Source organism: Ipomoea nil, unplaced genomic scaffold, assembly GCF_001879475.1.
Source record: "Ipomoea nil cultivar Tokyo-kokei standard unplaced genomic scaffold, Asagao_1.1 scaffold0752, whole genome shotgun sequence".
Taxonomy (NCBI): domain Eukaryota; kingdom Viridiplantae; phylum Streptophyta; class Magnoliopsida; order Solanales; family Convolvulaceae; genus Ipomoea; species Ipomoea nil.
In genome coordinates, this window is record NW_017617180.1 from 11,617 (window position 1) to 27,131 (window position 15,515).

At 46.4% G+C, this 15,515-nt stretch overlaps 1 long non-coding RNA gene across 3 annotated transcripts; it reads left to right on the forward strand.

Moving 5' to 3' along the window:
- The first annotated feature begins 804 nt into the window (after positions 1-804).
- Positions 805-3,118, forward strand: LOC109176712. 3 transcript variants are annotated; one of them, XR_002053429.1, is made up of 8 exons: positions 805-1,024; positions 1,204-1,397; positions 1,574-1,660; positions 1,754-1,885; positions 2,283-2,417; positions 2,513-2,586; positions 2,701-2,822; positions 2,913-3,118. It is a non-coding gene; the product is annotated as an uncharacterized LOC109176712 (long non-coding RNA). The 3 variants fall into 3 exon arrangements; XR_002053430.1 differs by having other exon boundaries at positions 805-1,397; positions 2,498-2,586; XR_002053428.1 differs by having other exon boundaries at positions 805-1,397.
- Positions 3,119-15,515: the final 12,397 nt, after the last annotated feature.

Consider the following 15,515-nt stretch of genomic DNA (forward strand, 5'->3'; position numbering starts at 1 on the left):
GAAAATATAGGATAATGAAGAAAAAAATAATTTTATTAAATTTAGATAGGTTTATAGAGTTTAAGAGCATCCACATTGGTTGGGGAGAATGGGGGGATAATGTAAGAGTGATTAGGAAAGAGAATGTGGGAGGGGAGAGAAAAAAAAAAAGAAAAAACAAAACAAAAAAAAATTAAAAAAAATAATAATAATAATCAGACGCGTCAGGCGCGCCTCCAGGCGCGTGCAGCGCACACGCCCGGCTTTTGCCCAAGGCTGTGCGCGAACGCGCACAGCCTTCCTTCTTCTTCTTTCTTTTTTTTTTTTTTTTTTTTTTTTTTTTTTCTGACAATATCCTCACATTTGCAAGACAATTATTTTTCAATTATCTCCCCTCCACACTAGCTATTATCTCATGTAGGGAAGAATTAATGCTGAAATCTCCCCACAATATACACAAGTGTGGATGCTCTAAATATGGAGAAAAAAATAGAGTCTAAATAGAGAGAGAAAACATCAAAGTTGTTAGAAAGAAAATTTGAAATCTTGGAGTTGATAGTTGGATTTCAACTATTTATATTTGAGAAGGAAAAGTCTACAAAAATCTTAAAATTAAAAAGTCAGCAAAAGTTCATAACTTTTTGAATACCACATGACTTTTAAAGACTCTTTAAAAGTCTTAATCGAATACCACACGACTTTTAAAGACTCTTTAAAAATCTTGATTGAATATCGCATGACTTTTAAAGACTCTCTAAAAGTTTGAATTGAATACCTCAAAACTTTTAAAGTTCATAAAAGTCTTTAAAACTCTTCCCTCTCAAACAAAAATTTTCCCTCTCAACTTTCCGCCTTTACGCCTTTCTCAACCCACCTCAACCTCCATCTCCTCTACCGTTCCTCCATCTCCAAAACCTAAATCCGTCGCCTACCGCTTACTACAAGAAAAATGCCCAAGACTCCAACGTCGCGACAATCATTCCCAACGCCTGGGTGTTTGCCGTCAAAATCGCTCGTCGACATCGCCGTCTCTGCTGCGCTACAAGTTCTATTACTCAAATCTTAAACCCTAATCCCTAAAATCTTAATTCTATTTATCCCTAAATCATAATTTCATTAATCCCTAAATTCTTTATGTGATAGTTATTTTTACGCACCTGTGCGGATGTATAGGTTCGTAAGTGTTAGTGTGGAGTTCTTGACTTTTTTCTGTGTTGATTTCAGATGAGCAATCAGTGGAGTAATTCTAAAAAGGCACCGGCTGGGAAAAGCCGATACATATGGTGGTAGTAGATCGGAGTTATCCAGTGAAGTGTTATTTGATGATTATGGACGACCTATTAATATTCCAGGTGGGAAGGAATAGAAGGGTTCTGAGAGTTTTCCATGGCCAGACTGACATGGACGTGCTATGTCAGGTTCGTGAATGTTATCGTAATGCATTATTGATATTTGCATTTGCTTGAATTGCTAGAATTTTGAATGTCAAATCTGCTGCTCTGTGATGAATTATAAATGTTCTCTATGCTTGTCTAATAATCTTGAAATTCACTATTCACAAGCACTTAGTGATGGGTTTGTGATCTTGTTTCAGATTGGACTTGATGGGATTAGAATACTTGAGCCTGCTACAAGCAGAACTCTAAAGATATATCAACTTGATAATGTGGCAAGATGGGAGGTAAATTAGTGTGTAGGTTCTATATATGAAATTATGATTTTATTTCCCTTCATGTTACCAAGAAGATAAAATTTGCATTTATATTTTTAATAGGTATTGGATTCATATATATTTGCATTTTGGACCAAAAGCTCTGTTGACACTGAACCTAAATAGATCGGGCTTAAATCAAACAGCTATACCACAAACAATATCCTGGATGTCGTGACAGCAGCAATTATTCAGGTTAAATTATCTCCTCTTTATTTATTTTGGGATAATTAAAAGTTAAACTGCCCAACATTTAGATCTCCATTCCTTCTTTTTCTCCCCTATTACTGTGCTTGTGTATGTGTCTTCCTAAATTAGTTATAGTCTAAATCTATTTTATTAGTGAATGCTGATATGTTGATGTTATGGTCCTGTTTTTTCTCCATTTATATGCCTCTGTCTATCATCAATTTGCCTTTCTACTTAGTCATGTGTGTTCTGTTTTGTTTACTTTGGGGTTTAACCTGTTACCAACTAATTACAGGTTCCCTGGTTTGGCTAAATGTCCATCCTGTTTACTTCTTTACATGAGTGATTGATCTATTTCTTATTTTTCTGATACATAACCTGAAGGCTGTTTATGATATAACAGGTCAATGAAATGGGTGAAACTAATAGACCTTCAAATCTTACCAGAGGTGGATCTGAGCAACTTGCATACATGAAGAAATGTTTTACTGATTGGATGAAAATAATGAGGCCACAAAATGAAGAGAAACATCACTGGGTAGAATTTTGAACATTATATTGATTTCAATGATTGTTCTTTTCTTTTAAACTACTAATATTAATATTAATTAGTACAAGATTTTTGTGTTTTAGTTTATGTTGGGCAAACTATTGAAAGCTTTTCATTTAATAGCTTCTTGATGAAGCAGTCACCAAGTTCAGTAATTGTAAGTATTCTTTATCTATTTTACTTATATTCATGTAAGATGAGTCAAAATAAAACTACAAATCATCATTACTTTGCTCTATTTTGGTTGTGGTTCCACATGTACATGCTACAGATTGAAGTGTTGGCACCATCTTCCTAATGAGGCTATTCAATCTGGGTGTATGAGCCATTTCATATACTTCAAATGGGAGCTTGGCCAAAGACAACTCTTACAAAGGACGCTAATTAGACTACGTATGTCAAATAGTGAATTTTTCTTATTTGACAGTTCTCTTGCCACATTTTTATATACTTCCTATCCAATATGTTCTTCTACATTGACAGGAAAAATGCTTGTGTCTATGTAATGAGAAGCATGAAGCACATAAGGTCTTTCTTTAAAATGTATCTTTGGTCACTACAATATTTAGATTTAGTGATTGGAATTGTTCATTGTATTTTAAAGTAGATGATGAATTTTTGTGTATTTTGAAATACTTTACATACTTGTAAAAGATGATTGTACTAATGAATTGATGCTTTGATATTTATGGCATTTGAATAAATTATTTTTATTATATTATTATGCTTAAAATCAAAATAGGTTAAAAACAACGGTTTAAAACCGTTGTCTATGAATGTGCGAACAATGATTTTTAACCGTTGTCTTTGATATATAAGACAACGGTTAAAAACCGTTGTCTATGCCTATGACTTTCAACAACACCGGTTTCAACAACCTTCAATAGACAACGATTTTTAACCGTTGTCTTTACTAGAAAAGACAACGGTTAAAAACCGTTGTCTATGTGCGTGACTTTTAACAACACCGGTTTCAACAACACTCAATAGGCAACGGTTCAAAAACTGTTGTCATTTCTAGAAAAGACAACGGTTAAAAACCGTTGTCTATGTGCGTGACTTTTAACAACACCGGTTTCAACAACACTTAATAGACAACGGTTAAAAAACAGTTGTCGTTTCTAGAAAAGACAACGGTTATTAACCGTTGTCTATGTGCGTGACTTTTAACAACACTGGTTTCAACAACGCTTAATAGACAACAGTTAAAACACCGTTGTCATTTCTAGAAAAGACAACGGTTATTAACCGTTGTCTATGTGCGTGACTTACAACAACACCAGCTTCAACACACTTAACAAACAACGGTTAAAAAACCGTTGTTGTTTCTAGAAAAGACAACGGTTAAAAAACCGTTGTCTATGCGCGGGACTTACAACAACACCGGCTTCAACAACAGAAATTATACCCCTACGACAACGGTTATTGACCGTTGTCTATGTGCATTTTTCTTGTAGTGCGCGGTGGCATTTTCGTAAATAATTGAACATCGAAGTGCAAGTAAAATGTATTACAAGTGCATGTAAAATGTATTATAGGTGCAAGTAAAAATTTACACTGAGCATCAATACTTAGTTGCACCTATAGTTCTAAGTAGTTGCACAAATAGTTATAAGTAGTTGCACCTAGGTGTATGAATGTTTGCGAGTGGTTTTCAGGGGTATTACTACCCGCTGAACTCAGATAAATGAATATTAACAAGGCAAAATTACATGCACTTATAGGTGAAAGTAGGTGCACCTATAGTTATAAATAGTTGCACATATAGTTATAAACACACCCAGGTGCATGAATGTTTGCGGAAAGTGAATGCTAACAAGGTAAAATTACATGCACTTATAGGTGAAAGTAGGTGCACCTATAGTTATAAGTAGTTGCACCTATAGTTATAAATAGTTGCACATATAGTCATAAGCACACTCAGGTGCATGAATGTTTGTGGAAAGTGAATGCTAACAAGGCAAAATTACATGAACTTATAGGTGAAAGTAGGTGCACTTGTAAGTGATTTTACTTGCACTTCGATGTTCAATTATTTACGAAAATGCCACCGCATTTTTTTTAAGTTATTAGATCTGGACACGTGTCACGCGCTGATTTTCGCATTTCCCTCCTGAGCACTTATTCGCACCTGAGTGCATCCCTATATATATATATATATATATATATATATATATATATATATATATATATATATATATATATATATATATATAGGGTTGCACTCGGGTGCGAACGGCTCGCCCAAGCGCGAAATAGGAATGGATTCTGTTCGTCCACGTGTCCAAATCTAATGGATGAGAAACACTGATTTTTTTAAAAAACGCTGTGGCATTTTCGTAAATAATTGAACATCGAAGTGCAAGTAAAATGTATTACAAGTGCATGTAAAATGTATTATAGGTGCAAGTAAAAATTTGCAAGTAAAAACAATATTTGCATTTTACAGAGAGACAAATGGAGTCGTGTTTCTAATGGATTACTGCTAAAGTTTCTCATGTTCATCTTCATTCTCAAAACTCAAAATACATAACAAAATTAGATTTTTTAATTCAAACAAAAAAATCGGAAAAGACTAGCTACATACCCGAGTCGAGAAACGAGTTAACCTACGTCATCTTCTTCGTCATCACTATTTTCTTCGTCTTCATCGCTATCGACGTCTTCATATTCATTGACATCACCGTCTTCGTCATCTTCATCGTCATTACCATCTTCATTATCTTCTTCGACATCGATGTCTTCCTTAAAATTAAGATTTCATACCCCCTAATATATTTAAAACCTAAAATAACATAATATGACATAGACAATGCTTTAAACAACGTTGTCTATTAGGTAAAAATATATTGTTGAAACCATTGTTGTTGTAAGTCATGCTAACCCGGGCAGGGAAAAGGAAGTCCCGATCGCCCGACCAATGGGCGCCTCGACCGTCACTACGCCGGAAGGCTATGTAGTCGACGCGTCTGATGTTCTTGTTGCCCGGGTGGCGGTCTCCAAGGGCAAGGAAAAGGTGCCCGAGAAAAGGGCAACTGACACTGGCGCACTGAAACGCCGTTGGGAACAGCGCAGCCCGAGCCCCTCGACCGGGGGAAGCAAGGAGGGCTCGTCCATTCTTGCCCGGATCGGCAACGCCGGGCCAGCCAAGGAAGACCTGGGCAAGCTGACCCCGACCTAGGTGGCCGAGGAAGATCGGCTACGACTTGGCCGAGGTAAACGTTTCCTTCCTTTCATCTTTATACGCAAGTAACCCCACTCGGGCTAACTCCAATCGTTTTCGTATTGCAGATCTCCCTAGCAACCCAGTTCCTCCAATAACGAGCTCTGCAGGCCAATGAGGCCGAAGCCCTGAAGAAGGTCGCCAACCGGCGACTACAGGAAGTCCGGGACCTCCAAGCGGAGCTCAAGAAGGCAAAGGAGGAACGGGATCTTTCCGAGAAGGTCGCCCAACAGGCGGTCGGGGAGGTCGCCGAGCTGAAGGCCCGTTTAAACAATCCGGATGAACTGGCTCGATTCCTCTTCCGGGATAACGAGTCGGGCACCCGATTCCTTAGGTCTGTTCGGGACACCAAGGTCGGGGAGGAGCTCGTCTGGGCATTCGGTCGATGGGCCTTTAAAACCGGCCAGAGGAAAATGCGCGAGAAGACTCAAAAGATTATGGAGCAGGCGCTTGAAGGAGAAGACCTTCAATTAGTCCTGACCACACTTCCTCCAGATCTTCCCGACCCAGGGCCAGCGCCGTTCGACCCGAAAGAGAAGATGGCTGAGCCGAGCAAGACTACAGCGGCCACCCCGAGCGAAGCGGAGCCTTCGAAGAAGTAGACATAGGCTCTTCTTTTTGTAAGTGAACCTGATCGGGAGCCCGGTCCCAAGTTTGTACCGGGCACCTTTTGAATTAATAAAATTCGTTTTTTGTCCATCTTGTGTAGCTCGTTCTCGATGCATTTATATTTTCAATTACGCATGCGACGAACACCCAATGCTCGACCTTGCGGCCTCATGGCCTGGTCGTACATCATTCGACTTGCTCAACACCCGACCTCGTGGCCTTATGGCCGGGTCGTGCATCTTCGATCGGAGCATCGACATTCAGATGGCCTACCCGATCAGGTTTACCCGATCTCCTGGCCTTGTCGATTTCTGAAAACTATTAAGCCACTTCGGTCGGGGTGTTCCCGAGCGACGGACCTTATAGCACTTCCTTCATCCTAGCCCCACACTATTGTGCGCTCGAGGCACGAGTGGGTGCGATAGTGGAAAGAAGCTGGACGGATAGGGGAATTATGCTGGGAGCTCTAGCTTTCCCGATCGGTGGTGTGACCCAGATGTCCGCCGAAGGGAGCGCATTTGACCGGTCGATGGATTCGCCTGGTTGAGATAGCGTGGTAATGACTTAACCTGCGTTTAACGAAGGTAAGGAAAAAACCGATCGGGCCGCCGTGTGCAAACGGTCGAGATGTGATCGTAGCTAAAGGCTAGGCCTCGATCCATTTTGAGAAATAATCGATGGCGACAATAACGAACTTTCATCAGCCGGAAAGCTGAGGGAAGGGTCCCAAAATGTCCACCCCCCACCTTGCGAAGGGAATTGCAGTCGTGACCGGTTGGTAAAAGGTGGCCGGTCGTCCGGGCATCCGGGCAAACAATTGGCACGTCTCACATTCCCGAGCTAGCTTCTCATAGTCTAGCTGGAGGGACGGCCAATAATACCCGATCAGCATGATTCGACGAGCTAAGGATCGGCTTCCTTGATGTGACGAACAGATGCCCGAGTGCAATTCCTTCATAACAAGATCGGCCTCAAATGCGGTCAAACAACGCATAAGGGGGCCTCCATACGATCGCCTGTAGAGACGACCATCCAAGACTTGGAACCTTGGGGCTCTAAGCTTGGCCTTCCGAGCACGCTGAGGGTCATCTGGGAGTCGACCGTGCTCGAGGTATTCTTTCAGATCAGTGATCCAATTGTCTTCTGCCGGTTGGATAGGATTGACCGGCAATCGGTGGATGCTGTGCCTCGGGATCACCAAGATCCGAGCGATCTTTGACATGTGTTCCGGGGCGTCTTGAGCCAATTTGGACAAGATGTCCGCATCGGAATTATCCAATCGGGGTACGTGTCGAACGGTGTACCCCCGGAACAGAGCAAGCTTCTCCATGGCTAGGTCTCGGTATAGCTGTAGTCGCTCTCCATTCACTTCATAATCCCGAGAACCTGCCCGACCACGAGCGCGAAATCCGTCTGAGCTCGAATGTATTCAGCCCCCAAGTCCCGAGCACACTGCAAGTCATTGACAAAGGCTTCTTACTCGGCTTCATTATTGGTCGGATGGAACTGATACATAAGGGCAAAGTAGACCTTAAACCCCTCCGGGCTCGTGACTACCACTCCTCTGCCTGCTCCTTTCTTGCTGCTCGACCCATCAGTAGCCAGCGACCACCACTCGGCCTCAGGGTCCGCGACCTCGGGGGGTCGGGTGTCCCGGGCGGTGCACTCGACCAAGAAATCTGCCAGGGGCTGGCCTTTGATGGCCGGTCTTCGTCGGTATTCTATCGCGTACTGGGTCAGCATTAACGCCCACTTGACTAAGCGACCGGATGATGAAGCAGTTCGGAGGACTGGCCCGATCGGCTGATCGGTCAAAACGCGAATCGCTCGACCCTGAAAATAGGGAGCTAACTTCTTCGCGGCAATGTACAGGGCGTAGACGACCTTCTCAAGCCGGGAGTACCGGAGCTTAGGACCATGTAGCGCGTGGCTTACATAGTACACTGGTCGCTAGACCCCTTCCGGATCGGTTCGGCATAATACTGCGCTTACTGCTCGATCGGATACGGCGAGGTACACGTCTAGCTCTTCCCCGAGCTCGGGCTTCGACAGCACAATTGGTGACATGAGATACTCCTTCAACTCGTCGAAAGCCGCTCGGCACTCGTCATCCCAGACGAATCCATTGACTTTACGTAATACCTTGAAGAAAGGTAAAGCGCGCTCGGCTAACTTGGAGAGGAACCGGCTGAGAGTTGCTAATCGACCGGTCAATTGCTGGACTTCCCGAACGGTAGAAGGTGGTTGCATGTCCAGAATCGCCTTGACCTTGGCCGGGTTGGGCTCGATTCCCCTCTTAGTCATCATGTAGCCGAGGAACTTCCCGGTCTGAATCGCAAATGTGCACTTGGTTGGGTTCAGCCTCAACTGGTACTTCCTCATGATTTGGAAGCACTCCCGGAGATCCCGAGTGTGGTCGGATCGGTCCCGACTATTGACCTACATATCATCAATATACGCCTCCATCGTTCGGCCTAGTAGATCGGCGAAGAGCATATTGACCATCCTCTGATAGGTCGCTCCCGCGTTGCGGAGGCCGAACGGCATCACTCGGTAGCAATACAGGCCGTCGGGGGTCACGAAGGTCGTTTTGCTCTCATCTTCATGGTGCATCATTATTTGATGATATCCTTTAAATGCATCCATAAAGCTCATCAACTCGACCCTGGCTGTCTCGTCGACCATCTGGTGGATACTTGGTAGCGGATACGGGTCGAGCGGACAGGCCTTATTGAGGTCGGTGAAGTCAATGCACATCCTCCAAGCTGGGGGCTTAGGAACAAGAACAATGTTGGCCACCCACTCGGGATAAATCACCGGTCGGATGTGCTCGATCGCCGCCACTTTCTTGACCTCTTCTCTGACAAACTCGCGGCGATCGGACGAAAGGTGCCGGGTCTTCTACACGACCGGCTTTGCTGCAGGATCGACGGCTAACTTATGACAAATCACCGTCCGGTCGATCCCGGGCATGTCTTCGGGCCCCTATGCAAAGATATCAGCATACTCCCGAAGTACGGCCAAGATTTCCGCTCGGAGCTCGGGGGTGTGGGCCCGTCCAATTTTAATCCTCCTGTCCGGTCGGTCCTCGGACAGGGGAACTTCCTCAATTTCCTCGGAAGGCTCATGTTGCTCCTTCCGGTCTTTGGATTCCTCCTTGGCGATCGTGTTGGAAGACGGACCGGAGTCACGTCTATTGACCGCTCAGGTGTAACACTTCCGGGCAGATTGGACATCGCCACGGACCACACCGACCCCATTGGGGGTGGGGAATTTCATGCACAAATGTGGCATTGAAATTATCCCACCAATCTTCATGATCGCAGGTCGGCCCAAGATAATGTTGTGGACGCAATGCAGATTGACCACAACGAACTCCAACTCAGTCTTGATCGACTTTGGGGGTGGGGGGGGGGTGCCGATCTCAACTGGGAGCGTGATTTTCCCTTCGGGGTAGATAAGAGCCCCGGTAAATCCCGACAATGGTACACCGACCGGAGTCAGCTCCCTCTTGTCGAGCCCAAGCTTCTCGAACACGTCCAAATAAAGGACATTGACACTGCTCCCAGTGTCTACCATAACCCTCTGGACGTCCGTCCCTTTCACGTCAATCGTGACCACGAGTGCCTCCATGCCGTGGTCACCGCTGCTAGGTTGATCTTCGAGGGAGAAGGTTATGGGTTCCATCTTCTGCCTCTTCCCGGTGTCTCGGGAATCCACTATGGCGACCGGGCAATTATCCCTCGGTCGGGAAGCGTCATCCAATCCACCAAAGATTACGTGGATGGTCGGTTTTCCTGCCGGTCGGCTGCTAGATGGGGGTCAGGATCCCGTCGGTCATCTCGACGGTCGTCCCTACGATCATCTCTTTGGTCCTGACCCGACCGATCGGAGCGTCCATCACGATCAGAGCGATCGGAACGGTGATGAGAGCGCCTGTGATCTCTACGATCGGTATTCTTCTTTGTTTCTTCTCTCTTCCCCACACACTTGTCCAACTTTCCCCGGTTAAGAAGATCTTCCAACAATTGGCGCAAGTGGGTACACTCCTCAGTGTCATGCCCGGCACATCGGAGGTAAGCACAGTGCTTACTCTTGTTTGGGCCGTCTTGATCGGGATGGGGGAGTTTGATGAGATTGCAGGACTGCGCGTACTGCATGGCCTCTGCCGCGGATCGGTTCAAGGCCGTAAACTCACCAGGCCTGGTGCGGGATCGGGGATGATCATCACCCGATCAATTTTCCGCCCGGCCGGCCGGTTTACGGAACGAGGACCCGACCTCCTGCGAGTGTTTCATGGCATTCGCCTCGCCGGCGTTGGCATAATCTGTGACCCTTCGACCGGTGAGCGTGGAATAAAAAGCCGTGCACATTGCGGCATTTGATACGCCCTTCATCATCATGTTGCCGTAAAAGTCGTTGACGTGGACCTCAGGGTCTGTACGGCCATCATAACTCTTCTCCCCAGAGACCTTCAAATCGAGCGGGTACAGCTGAGCCATTACCTCCGCCGTAAAGGGTGTCCTCAACAAGGACGATTGGTCGATCGGGGGTGCCACTGGGTGCTCGTTCCGGAACCGAGCGAATTCCGCCTGGAGGTTGTAGAGCAATCCTCGGGTCTCGTTGAGCTCGGCCATCTGGGCGGCTTGGGCTGATTCCCGAGCGCGTCGTCGACGGTGTGATCTTGACCCGCTATGCTCGGACGATGCCTCCTGGCTGGCTTCCTGCATCTGCACGTCTCCCGGCTGCCGGCTCGGGTCTTGGGGTCCCAAGCGTTGTCGCATCGCCGGTCGGAGACGCTGGAAAGCCGCTGCCCGGTTGATTTCCTCGGGGTCCTCCACTTGGGCCGGAACCTCCGGTTGTGCTTCAGGGACCCGCTGTGGTACCTCCATCGCAACAGCACCCCCCGACCCCAACCGCGAACGAGCCGAGCGTCGAGCCCGGGAAGTGGGCTGATGCTGCGGCTCGACCTGGGCGGTCGGGTATACTGGAGGGGCGGCGGCTGGAGCCGTGTACGCAGGCGTGGATGGGGAGTAGCCAACCGGTGGTGTGTAATACATCGGCTGGGCGGGCCAATACCCGTATGGAGGAGGCGGAACCGGGTAAGGGTATTGCCCAGGGAACTGGTGTTGCTGAACGGGCGTTGGGTATGCCGGTTGCTGTGGACCGGGTGTTGGATAACCCGACGGGATGTAGTTCACCGGCTGTTGGGCGGCCGGGTATGTTGTAGATGGATGTGGTGGTGATAGGTTCATATTGAGATCCATAGTCTGACCTTGTTGCTGTGTCGACTGATGATCGGATGAGCTGGCTGCATCCGCTTGATCGTCGTCGAGGAGATTGTACGCCCACGGGTACATGATTGAAATGAGACCGGGTGCTCGTCAAGACGTTAGCTTTCTTGCACGGGTCCCTACAGACGGCGCCAAAATGATAGTACTAATTGCCACGTAATGCGGTAATTAAATAAACACGAGACCAATTAAAGCAAATAAAAGTCTTTATTGATCACAATGAAGGCCCTAAGTACAATCTAAGTGGTTGCTCTGAGTACCGACTGACTGCGGTCAGGATTCTCTAACAACAACCTATCGATCGTCCAAAAGTCCCTCAAACTGTCGCTATTGCGGGTATTTATAGCCGCGGAGCCGAGGACACTAATCCGGCCGTTTGGCATGTCGCCCACGTAGCAACCACATGTCGCCTTCCCGGTGCCCTGTCTGTCAACGCGTAGAGTCGCCACGTGTTTCTCACCAGCTCTCTCGCTAAAGGGCTACCACTCGATGGTTGGCAACGCCAATCGGGCACTACCCGGTCGGGAATCGACCGGGTTCTTCACAAGAAACCCGACCTGTAACCTGCAAAGACAAAAAGAAAAGAACAAAGGCACAGGGGTCGGGGTAACATTATGTCGGTCGAGATATTCCCTACCAATATATATATATATATATATATATATATATATATATATATATATATATATATATATATATATATATATATATAAATTGATGGGATATAGACCCAATGGGCTCGGGACCCAAGAAAGGAGAGAGAATGAGCCAAGGACTGGGGTTGTCGTAACGGGCCCAAAAAGGGATTAGAGGAAATCTACGTTGTGGGCCGTAGGCAGGCCCTGAGGAAAGAACAGCCGAGTGAGGAGGCGAGTCCAGAGAGTCGGCACCAGCAGGAGTCGGCCCAGCCAGTGACCGTTACTGCTTAAAGACCCACCATTAATGAGAGTCAATTCAGCCGTTGGGAAGGCCATGTAACGGCGGCCTAACGGCTCTTAGCTCTTTATTTTCCCATTATTGCATACTTACATTTGTATTTAGTTGTTAGGGGGTAGTCGGCTATAAAATGGGGGTCCTCCCCAAGTGTAAGGGCAGCGTTGCTCGAGAATATAAAGAGAGATCCAAAAATTATAGCCTCGAACAACAGCCTACTGCATTGCTTTTTAAGAGATTTCTTAGAAGCCTATAGTACGGTGAATCCACCAACCAACGGTTGTGTTGGACCTCCTTGGGCCCCAAGCGTTATGCGCCGCAGCCGCAGCCACAGGCACATATGGTGGTTTCCGGCGAAGTCACGGTGGCGGCTTCCTCGGCATCCGGCTGGTTCCCCGACACTGGAGCCACGGCTCATGAAATCCCGGATGCGTCCATGATGTCTCAGTCTGATGAGTATACCGGAGGCGATGTTCTCCGTGTGGGTAATGGGACAGGTTTGATAATTTCACGTGTTGGTCATGCTACTATACCATCTGCGTCAAAATTGTTACGTTTGTCAAATGTGTTGCATGTCCCTAAATTATCTGTGCCTTTACTGTCTGTTTATCGCCTTACAAATGAAAATAATGTGTTTGTTGAATTTCACAAAAATTTCTTTATTGTGAAGGATACAATCACCAAGGTGGTTCTGCTTAGAGGTTCCACGTCGGGCGGCTTATACAAGCTCCCGGTCTCTCAGTCCCATTTCGCATATATTACCACCCGGGCAACTCCCACGGTCTGGCATCGTCGCTTGGGACATCCAAATGGCCATGTTCAAAATCGCGTCCTAAAATCGTGTCCGGTAGCATCCAATAAAACCGAGTCGTTGGGGTCGTGCGCTTCGTGTCACCTTGGCAAGGCTTCTAGATTTCTACTAGATAGGGTCAATCATTCTAGTGAAAATGTATTAGACTTGTTATATACAGATATCTAGGGCCCGACACCTGTAATCTCTACTAGTGGTTTTAGATATTTTCTGCTATTTGTAGATGATTACTCACGCTTCTGCTGGTTTTATCCCTTACGGGTAAAATCAGATGTTTATAAAATTTTTGAGTCTTTTCGTGTCATGGTAAAGCGCCAATTCGGGCGTTCTATCAAGTCTATTCAATCGGATCTAGGTGGGGAATATCGCAAATTACATAATATTTTCACCCAACTAGGCATAATTGACCGTCAATCGTGTGCCTACACACACGAGCAAAACGGCAGGGTCGAGCGCAAAAACCGGCACATTGTTGAAATCGAGTTAGCGCTACTAGCTGAAGGCTCAATACCCCAACAATACTGGGACTTTGCTTTTGAAACAGCTACCTGCCTAATTAATTACTTGCCAACACCAGTCTTACAGTTTGAAAGCCCATACACACGCCTACATAAAACTCCTTCGCCATACACTTTCCTTCGGGTCTTTGGGTGCAAGTGTTACCCCTATCTACGGCCTTATAATCGGCACAAGATAGAGTATCGCTCTGCACCATGTGTCTTCTTAAGTTACCCGTCCAGCTTTAGGGGTTATAGATGCATGAACCTAACAAGTTGAAAAATCTATATCTGTCGCCATGTGCGCTTTGACGAGTCTATTTTTCCCTTTTCAGACTCAACAGGTTGCAACCGCACTCAGACCGCCATCGCAGCCGTCCCGTGGGCCATTGGGCCACTTGTGACCCATGAGTCACCGCCTGGTTAGGCGAATATAAACGAAGTGGTTCGTGTTAGATCAAACAGCCCTGCACCATTGGCTTAGGAGCCACGGCCCTTGGCACTAGAAGGGCTGGTTCAAGCTAGGACCGAGCCACCTCGGGCTCGAACCCGGAAGCCCCGCGCTCAGCTACAAGACCGAACACATGTTATGCGTCTTCGGCACCAGGCACCGGGCACTGATGAGCAATTTCAGGCTCTAACTGTGACTGTTGATCCAACCTGTTACTCACAGGCGGTAGGGCATCCGCAATGGCGGGATGCTATGGATCAAGAGTTCAATGCTCTTATACATAACGACACTTGGAAGCTTGTAACGGCGAAACCACATATGAATGTGGTAGGTTGCAAGTGGGTGTTCCGCACCAAGCGGAATGCTAATGGCTCGGTCGAGCGGTACAAGGCACAACTTGTGGCAAAGGGGTTTAACCAAGTAGCTGGTGAAGACTTCTTCGACACTTTCAGTCCTGTGGTCAAGCCGACCACTGTTCGCCTACTGTTCTCTCTTGCAGTATCACGCAACTGGACTATGCTCCAGCTAAATGTCCACGATGCCTTCTTAAATGGGCATTTAGCTGAGACGGTTTACATGAAGCAGCCACCGGGGTATGAAGACCCGACACACCCAGATCATGTGTGTCGCCTTCAACGGTCGCTATACGGTCTTAAACAAGCCCCCCGGGCTTGGTTTAAGCATTTACATAACTTTCTGATTTCTGCAGGTTTTTTATCCTCAAAAACAGACGTGTCTCTGTTTCACTACTCTACTGGTGCATCACGCGTGTACTTGCTTGTTTATGTCGATGATATAATCATGATGGGGAATGACTTCGTGCTTATCTCAGAATTACTGCAACGCCTATCTACTACCTTCAAAATCCGAGATCTTGGAGCGCCTAGTTTTTTTCTCGGGATCGAGACGTTGAAAGATAAAACGGGGTTTCTGCTATCTCAGCAACGCTATATGAAAGACATTCTCAATCGTGCCGGGATGACGGATTGCAAACCACTGGCCACTCCTGCTGCTGTTACTCAGCAAGTAACGCTGTTTATTCAACCGTTCGACAATCCGACACAGTATCGACGTTTAGTTGGGGCGCTTCAGTACCTGACTATCACGAGTCCTGACTTATCCTTTTATGTTAATCGACTGTGTCAGTTTATGCATTCGTCATCCAACGATCATTGGGATCTATTGAAGCGTGTACTCCGATACATCAAATGCACCATCTCTTATGGTCTACGACTCTCTGCTTCTGCTTCGTCCACTATTCATGGGTT